This window comes from Dermacentor albipictus, chromosome 5, assembly GCF_038994185.2.
Source record: "Dermacentor albipictus isolate Rhodes 1998 colony chromosome 5, USDA_Dalb.pri_finalv2, whole genome shotgun sequence".
Taxonomy (NCBI): Eukaryota; Metazoa; Arthropoda; class Arachnida; order Ixodida; family Ixodidae; genus Dermacentor; species Dermacentor albipictus.
In genome coordinates, this window is record NC_091825.1 from 111,366,781 (window position 1) to 111,375,299 (window position 8,519).

At 46.2% G+C, this 8,519-nt stretch overlaps 1 long non-coding RNA gene across 1 annotated transcript; it reads right to left on the reverse strand.

Annotated features, from left to right (window-relative positions):
• Positions 1-771: 771 nt before the first annotated feature.
• LOC135920217 (uncharacterized) lies at positions 772-7,838 on the reverse strand. The gene is made up of 3 exons (XR_010570194.2): positions 7,704-7,838; positions 2,980-3,034; positions 772-1,011 (listed from the first exon to the last, which is right to left on the reverse strand). It is a non-coding gene; the product is annotated as an uncharacterized lncRNA (long non-coding RNA).
• Between the last annotated feature and the right edge of the window lie 681 nt (positions 7,839-8,519).

The following is an 8,519-nucleotide window of genomic DNA, read 5'->3' on the forward strand; positions in this document are numbered from 1 at the left end:
TTCGTTATTCGATCAACGCCTTTGTCGTCATTCTGTCGTCATTACCCCACCGTCATCACGTTTCGTCGTTTTACTCACGCCGTCGACATCGTTCTGTCTCGTCGGGCTGGCATTGCCATTGCATCGCCGTCGTACGGTCGTCGTCCAGCCGTCATGGCCAAGCCAGCGTTGTCGTGCCATTGTTTCATCGCCATCATTCCGTCGTCCTCATTCCTTTGTTGTAATGACGTCGTCATCGCACAGTCCTCCTCGTCATTCTGTAATCCTAGTTTCGTCGTCTTTCCAGCGTCGTCATCCCGTTGCAGTCGTACCGCGTTGTCATCGCGCTGTCCTCGTGATCGTTCCGTAGTCGTAATGTCATCGTCATTCGTTAGTCTTCATTCCACTGAAACGTGATTCCTTCGTCAGCATGCGTGGGTCTCGCATGTTGGAACGTCACACGTTCGCGTTAAGTAGCGCACTTGCCAGGGAAAATCTGTCCGACTTGATTGTGTGCTGTGTACTTACATATAGTCGCTAAAGAACACCAGCGTTGCTGGTAAACACCAGCGAAATTAAGTTTCGCCTAAACGGATTCCCGCACCGCATCGGATCCGTATATTTTTTTTTCTTCACATGCTTCCTTTCTCTTTTGTTTAGCAGTTTAGTCTGCGCGTAGCTAATTAGCATGTTAATTATCTGCTAATTAACCCCTGCTAATGAATCAATTACGTGTTCTTGAAGTGTAAACGGCCCTTTATTAATGCCAATATTTTCACGCATTTTCCTTTGCACAAGTACCCCAACTTTATTATAAGCGCTAAGGTATGAGTAGTAACATCCATGCATATTGAGACTTCCACCAGAATAATGAAGAGCCCGTATGAGCTACCCTCTTCCACGATGCGGACGAACAATGCCAGTTGGTGTTCTGGAGCTGTCAGCCAGGCACACTAAAATAATACCAAACAGGCGGTGCTGACCGCAGTGACAGCCCGTACCACATGCTGATCCTCCATGCAGCCCTTTGCACTAATTGGAGAAACGGAAAGAAAAGGAGCAGGAATGAGAGTATAATAGTGCATGAGAATTTGTCATTTTAAGTAAAACACTTTTCGATCAAGTACAAGCACCAAATATTAATAACGTTACGTTCATGATTTCACCATACTGGGTTTCAGAACCGTAGATTCTTCGGGAATTAGCATAGTTCATGTTAAATACACTGACAAAAATTTAGATAGAGGCGCTACTCAGGGCAACCTATGCTTCGCTTTATAAGGCCTATTGCTCCCTGTTCTCGTGCAACAGCAGTGAGTAAATATTTGGGGTTAAGGGCGGACTTGTTAAGGCCTAAAAGGGTTCAGTGCGACACCTTTCACTGAATAGATTCGATTACTTCCAGCGAAAAAAAAATTTGATAAACCTGATAAGTAAGGAGACATTTTGAAACAATGCTCACTTTCCCCATTTCCCCTCGGCACATATTTTATTCTCTTTCCTTTTTTTTCATTTATGCCGGTGCCGTGCCGAAAGCAACTGCCTACTTTTTGCTCCTTTCCTTCTACTTTGCGTTGCCCACACATAGTAATTCTTTGAGGTTGGCATCTGACAAAGCTTCCCGAGAGCGGCAGATTACATGACGGGCAGGACGCGTTATAACCGCCACGGCTCTGTTTGCTGGAAAATTGGCGGGGTGTGCATATGTGTGTAGTCACTCGTTCCGAAGTAATCGTTATAAAACATCTCCCTATTTTCATGAACAAGCTCCCGAAGGCTTGCGCCTATGACGAATAACTACGACGAATTGTATTGTCTAATAATAATAAAATTCATTGATTGATTGATTGAAAGAGAAAGAAACTCCAAATCGGCAGGACAGAGATTTCGCGCTGCCTGTATCATGCAGTAAAATAGTATTTGGGCCGCGTGGTCTGGGCGGCGGTGTTTACAGATCCAGAACGTTTTCGTACCCTCTTCAAAAGTGTTGCAATTCCCTTTAAAGTTGCAAACCATTACGGCGAAAAAATTGGGTCTGCTCGCCCGTCTGTGTCAGCATACCTTCGATTGTTTCATCGACGAAAGAGTAACTATTTGCAACTGTAACTGTTCATTTTTATGGCAGTCCATTGATGGCGATAATAGTTGCTTGTATATATTTCGAGCTTTCTTTAATGAGACTTAAAGGGGCCACGCCCACTCGTTTCATATCTATCAGGCCAACGTCCTGCGCTGTTTGTTCCATTCGTTCCCAACAGATAATTGCATTTGTTTTAGGTTTTTGTCTAGATGCTTCGACGGCGAAGTACATTTTTTTTTCCATCAGCGTTATTAGCTGAACGTAGGAAATGTGTACATTAGAATTGAACCGATAGCCTCATGGCTATCGGTTCATTTCTATGGTTTATTTCAACAACATCGATATGTTAAGGGCAACAGGGCGCTGTTTCCGAAGTACAACCTCAATTTTTCGACGCTTAAGGCTTGACAAGAGCTGCTGCACTATGCACATGGCCTTCGAGATTCGACAGCGCGAGCTACTAGTCACGCGCGCAGCCCGAACTCGAAGGCCATAGATTACGAATGTATGTTTGTAGTATAGATGGCGCCACAAACTAAAGAGTAGCGATGTGCCACCTGGTCGCTGTATGAGCTCATAACAGGTATAAATCATTGAATTAGATTGACATTTAGTGTACGCTAGGTTTACTTCTACCTTGCGAACTCTCACATCTAGGTGGCGTCGTAATTGTTAGCGTTTTGCGTTAGCGTTCCGTTCGGTTTCGCTGTTCTAAAAGACTAGCTTTTTGTGCGCTCTGAAACGTAGGATAGCACTAACGTTGCGTCGCTCGCTAACATTAACGCAAGTATTTTACGCTATACCTAAACTATTAGTAAAGTTTTAAATTTGGGAGACGCAAGCATTAGGGCCCCGTTGCTTGCGTCCGCCTAATCTAAAGCTCTCTAATATGGACGAAACGGTATAACAGGAATTCTTACGTTAGCGGTACACGCGTGCTTAGCTCCTGCGTCAGGCTGCTTCGGAAGTCCGCTTCTGGAAGGGAGAGAGACATTTCTTATGATATAAAAGCTGGGAAGACTGCCTGAATCAAAGATTTGACCTCTGTATATAGTCGCCAAAATGGGAGTAAAAAGACACATAGGAAGGTGTTGATGACGAGGAAGAAAATTGTTGTTAATGAATCTTAAAAACGAGGGCTCTTTAATGTGTCAAATCTTCACCATTTTCTTCTGACCGTTACAAACATTAGTGCCGCAAGCGCTCGGCATGTTCCTACATATAAGTGTTCAAAGAAGCAATAATGTTTAGCTTTATAATTGTCCAGCGCTGCCCCACCGCCACCTGAGCGCCGAGCCCATGCTCCCTTAAGGGCTGCAGAAAATAGCGCCTTTTCCCCTTCACAATTAATCTCGCACCCCTCGTTGCTAATTTCGTGCGAAGCTCCAATAACCTTGTGAAAATTGTAACTATGCTTGACGGGGACAGTGGCACTACTGGTACAACGACAGCGAGATCAGGCCCATGAAGGCACGATAACCGCGATGATGGCGGCATGGAAAGCGTGACAATGAAGACGACTACCGGGCCACCGCGACGATGACGCGGTGACACCGACGGCGGTATGGGGACGACTATGGCACAATAACGACACGATGACATTGATGGCAATAACGGTGGAAACAGCGCAGTGGCGGCCGCGGCATGGCGAAGACACTTCGTTGCCTAACGAGCAATAACAGCAGAAAGCAGTCTATATACGCGAGGAACACTGAATATGATAACTGCGCGTACTGCATGGCGCAGCAGCCGTGCTGCGTTACATACAAGCTGAGTGCCGGCAGAACACTTCGTCAATAGGCTGCCGCCATTTTACTGGCACATTCGCCAGCATTGGGAACAAAGAATTTTACGCTGTCACTAATTAATCACAATAAGTACATGCGTAACGCCACATTCACAGGACGCGCTGGATCGCTGATTCATTCCGCAGACGAGCGTGACATGGCTGTGCTGCAACAAACCGTGCCACCAGCAGTTTGTCTGAGGCGTCCTTGTGTGCGGCTTGATTCGGCGGCCGTGCGGAACTTCATGCCGCATCGCTGGCATTGTGGCCGTCGTCGTATGGATCGGGTTACTAGTTTTCCTTACTTTCGGAGGACCTGGACTCTAGTACATTTTGAGCCAAGCTTTATACCTACTGCGAGTCTGGTTCAGCGCAATAATGTTTTCCCGTGCACGAAATCATGCAGACCCTTGACGATAAAGATGCAATTATAGCTGTGTGATTTTTGTGTTTCTCACACCCTTTTATGCACGTAAGCCTGTTAAGTGGCTCTCAAACCACCTCTCATAATTGAAAAGAAAATATCGCGCTACTGTCCAGGCCTTTCCGGTTTTCACACGTCGTGACGCCAACGCGGTGCAGACATGTCGGCGTCGGGCATGCCAAAAGGGGTAGCTGCCCATGCCGTCGTTTGACTCATCTACGTCAACGGCGTTGTCTTTAGGGAGGAACATGTTCTCATTGAGAACGAAGAGCACTGGGTTTATTTACAATATCTACATGAACAGTGGAGAGTGTTACGTTTCATCAGTCTAGCATGACCGAATTGAAGCCCACTGAGGAGCCGAAAAAGTCCGCTTAGGCTTAAACTCCCACTGTCCTCCCTAGATCCCTATGCCAGGAAAATCTGCCGCCCCACCTTAGTCAAATCTCAGCGTACAAAGTGGTCGAAGGACCCGAGTTTACGGCGAGGGTTCGCACAATCACTCCCGCACCTTTGTTCACTGAACACACAGAAAGAAGGGGAGCTTCGTAGATAGGGGGTTGCCACACTTGACTCAAACTGGCGCGTCAATGATCCAGCAGTTACCTGGAGCGCCCGTCAAACGACCGCTGCGGTTACCGGAGTCCGCGAGGAAACGCCGTAGAATACCCTTTTCCAGGAGCCTTGTGATGGCGACAATGAACCAGCAAACACTCGATCCGCCAAACGGGTCTCGCCTTGCTGTCGCCGAAGGTCTGTCCGAAAGGCACGTATTGTTAGCTTCACGAAACGAGTCGTCGCTGTGATGCAGGAAAGGCTAGAAGGTCACTATCCCCGCTGACCGGCCGTACCAGAGGTCACTCACGTGGCATCATTAGGTCAAAAGTTGACCATTGGTCCGTATACGAGAAACATAATATCTGATTCGTCTGCAAGCATGCCTATGCCATGCAGTTGCACGGCTGCTCATCCTTGTCGTTCTAGTCGCCCATCATGCGCAATAAGTTGAATTCACTTCGTGTGGCGTACTTTGCGCTACACGTGCGTCGGCGGCGCTATAGCGTGTGGCCAGAAAATTTGGAGGACGCTTAAAATTGGAACGCTATAGCATTCAAAGATCCTCGAGTGCTTCGCATGCTTCCCGGCAACTACAGCGTGTGCAACCGTATTGTTCACCGGGAAACGCTGGCGCCGAACGCTATGCATGAAGGCGGGCTGTCTGGTGGAAATGCGGCCTCTCGCGTGGGCCGCGATGCGGCGGAGGCGAACGCCATCTGGAGGTTTTGCAAGGAACCGGGCGAGCCGCTCCGTGGCCTCGAAGATCCGGAGCAAGCAAATTGCAAACGCCGTGGCCGATCTATGTATGGTTAAAACGCTGGAAATGAGTTTGAGTTTACGCGTAACATAATTACGTTTTCTCGTACAGTCAAATTACAATCCGATGCTTTCATGTCTGTAGATTGTACGTTACACGCACTTTACGATTTTCCTGTACGTTTTGCCTTGAGAATTATTCAGTTAGTTCAGCAACTTCTTTGCACAGCTACAAAAGGCCACAAAAGCTCTGCTGCGATATTTGAAGGCTACTGGACTGAGTCAGCGTCTGTGATCCGGACTGAGTGACCGAACGATATCCCCAGTGGACTTTCTCTTCTTCCTTTAATCTTTCCGTCCCCTTTTCCCTTTCCCCAGTGTAGGGTAGCCAACCGGGCTCAGTCCTGGTTAACCTCCCTACCTTTCCTTTATCATTTGCTCTCTCTCTTGCACTACATGGATGGTCGGCGTGGTTGGGTATACAAGGTTGGGTTTGCAAATGCAGCGATTTTTCCCGAAACAATGGTCGACGCTGGACGCCGGCGCCACTATTGTGAAAAGCAATGGATTTAGAGCCAACAACACGATGACACAAAGGACATGAAAGCAAGAAGAGCGTCGAAGTGAGTGCTCGTCCTGTCTCAATGTCATTCCCTTCCTGCGATGGTTTTTCTGGCGCTAAATTTATTACTGTTCGACAATCACCCTTTAGACCAACAGCAAGGGTCACTAAAGTTCTTGTGAATGAGTTTTTAAACTTACAATATTAGCAGTAGACTATTTATGTCTCGCTTTACAAATGCGCTGCAAGAACGTTCTGCCATTTTTCTGCCATTTCATTTTTTTTTATCAGTGTGCTGAAACGCTCCCTCTACATAATGGATACCATTGTGAACGAAAGTGCCTTTTTACCTTATCGAAGTACAGGTTTAAGAAGCATGACCACAGTGGAGGTTAACACAGAGCCTTTCCGCAGAGTAGTTTGCTCTAGAAAAACGAGATGGCGCTTTCGGTGGTTCGCCGCACGTTGCCTCAAGCGACAGTGCACGAACACGAAACGGTTACTGCTTCCACCCTGCTAGTGTGCGATCAGCAGTCAGAAATGCAACTGGGTGTTTGCTAACAGCACATTGTACTCCTTTCATGTTACAAACCAATGAACGCTAACGGGAAGACGTGTGCAGTAGTTGGCTGCAAAAATAGTCTGGCGTATTAAGGAATGATGGAATTACACGGAATGAACCTGTGTGACCAAACCCACGGACCGCTGCTATAGAAGTACTGCATCGCAAAGGGCTTGCATTGCCGACTCTTCGCGATGCACTGCTTTACTCGACTATAACAAACTTAACTCATCCACCAGCATTGTAACGCTAACTTCCAAGCAAAACTCTTCAACCCGGAGTGCCGGCAAGAGTAAGTACCACTTGCTACGCAGTTTCTTGCATGTTATCTAGTCACAGCCACCTAAACTTATATTTAAATTTACGTCAACTCTATCGATCACGTACAAATAATAAGTATACGAGTGCAACCTTGAATCAGTCCTCCGAAGCGTGGGTAATGGGCTGCACTGACAGCGCACGAATGTTCGAATCTGAACGTTTTGTGACGGTGCACAGAGTAAGCTAGGGACTAGCGATAACACGTCTTTACTGCAAGCTATTACAAAGTACAGAACGTCTATGCTCCAAGCCTTGTGCGCATCAAGAACAAATCTGTCGCAATTGAGCAAACTAGCCATTGATTAGGCAGTAAATAAACAATCGGATAGTGACTGCAACGAGTAACGTTACTGACTCAGATACATGGCAAGCCGCTGTTTGAAAATAAATGGTAAATAAAAAACCAAAGAGCGAAATACACTGATCCTGGTTCAACTCAGAAGCAGAATGTTTAGACAACTTGGAATACATTTATAGCCTCTCTTTTACTAAACCACTTGCACAAGTCGTAATGAGCTCCGAAACTGATTACGTGTTCTCTGAAGCTATCTCCCAGGCCTGGTGTCAAAAAAAACTGCCGTACGTTTCTTTGACATAAAGCCATCTGCAATACGCTAATTTCAAAACAGCTGTTCAGCGTAATTGCTTTCAAAAGAACCAGAAATTGGCACTTACTTGATAATCTTGACGAAATCGGTCACCAAAAGTATGAAGAGTATAGCGGCCTTCATGTTGACAGTTCTTATAGAAATGCAAGTTTAAAACACACCTATGGATCGGAAAAATGGTTTTACGATTGGTTTTTCTAACGTAATAAGAGTCACTATATAATGTGTCCGTCTTTATGTTGTTTTGCTCTACAGGCCTGCTTGGTTTCTTTTTCCTATGAAAAGAAATGCAAGGTAGTGAGCGCTCAGTCTCTTTGTGTTACCACACAATACGAATAAAACACAACAAATTCCTGTTTTAATGTTGACGTCATCGTAACATCTGTTGTCAGACGACAGCAGTTCAAATGAGAGACCAAGCACTTCGCTGGAGGTCCTTTTTTCGAATCGAGCTTATCGTTACAAAGCGAATGCCTGTCAATTATAAAAGTGTAGGGCAACATGAAAAATTGCTGATACAGCTTTGTTTTGCTCAATACGCGCTACATAAAAGTGTTTTTTCGAGCGTGAAAGAAGCCCGCGAATACGCGCAAAGTGCCTTGAGCGACCAGTAGTGCGGCAATAACCGTTTGCGTTGAATGGGAAGGGTGAGGAGCAAGGCGAAAGTTGATATATTCAGAGGACTTAGACAATGGCGCCTCCTTACGTGGCTGTTTTTTATGATGTACAATGCTAAGGATGGAAGGGGCGCTAGAAGGAATCAATATCGGGTTCAATCTCTCATACAGACAGGCGGGCACGATAGTAGAGTAGTAACTTCCAGGTTTGCTTTATACGGAAGACATTGTATAGCTTGCTGACAGGCAAAGAGATATGCAACGTC